Genomic DNA, 842 nt, shown 5'->3' with positions numbered 1-842 from the left:
CATTTTTACTCGCACTCAGGCACTCAGCCACGAGTACAAACAAACAGCTAAATATGGCAGAAAACTATAACATAGCCCTACTCTTCAACTTGTATCGTCTGTTTTCGATTCTTGATGGGTATTTGTATAAGTAAACGGTGCGGTGCGTACCCATCAGCAGCGTTGTGTTAGGTCAGTGGCCAGTCCGATGTACGTGGGTGTATTTGGAGAAGGTACAACCTACCCGGTCAGGTTGCGGAGTCAGCCTCGCGTCCTTGCCAGGCTGAAGAAACAGACGGACGGACGGATCCGCGCTTTTTGCAGGAAACTGAAAGTGAAGCGGCTGGCGCGAAGTACCATCCGTGTGCACGGCTAAGCCAGCTCATTATTTTGGCGGATGAGGACAGCAGCAAAAAAAAAAAGACAAAGAAAAGCACGCGGGACTTGATTTGTGTACTTGCTCCCGCCGTCCATCTCTTTCCATATGCTACTTTTCGCACAGCCGGTCAGAGCTGCCCCTACTCAACGACATTTCTCCAGAATTTGAAAGACACTTTCGACGCAAACAACACACTTCAAAGTAAACATGTTACTTTTTCGGTCATGAATAACACCTCGCATGCGTAGATAACGGGGGACACGATACATGCCATTCCGGGGAAACTGGCCGAACCCTAATCCCCCTGCAGAGCCGCTTACCGACGCGGAAGAGAGCAATCCTAGATCGGCATTCTCCAGAGGGACTCACTCGCCCGCTTCTACTGCAATTTGCTTTGTTGGTTCGCCTGCCTGCTGCCTGCGCCTCGGCGTCTTAAGTGTAATGAGTATCGCACGACCCGCACGCACCCACACGACCCCCCCCT

General features: G+C 51.3%; 1 non-coding gene across 1 annotated transcript in view; it reads right to left on the bottom strand.

Moving 5' to 3' along the window:
- The window catches only part of LOC113210274 (uncharacterized), a 19,208-nt gene that overhangs the window by 17,593 nt on the left and 773 nt on the right, over window positions 1-842 (bottom strand). The window lies entirely within an intron of this gene.

This window comes from Frankliniella occidentalis, unplaced genomic scaffold (assembly GCF_000697945.3).
Source record: "Frankliniella occidentalis isolate FOCC.00 unplaced genomic scaffold, Focc_3.1 Scaffold13, whole genome shotgun sequence".
Taxonomy (NCBI): domain Eukaryota; kingdom Metazoa; phylum Arthropoda; class Insecta; order Thysanoptera; family Thripidae; genus Frankliniella; species Frankliniella occidentalis.
This window is presented reverse-complemented; position numbering and strand designations above follow the sequence as displayed.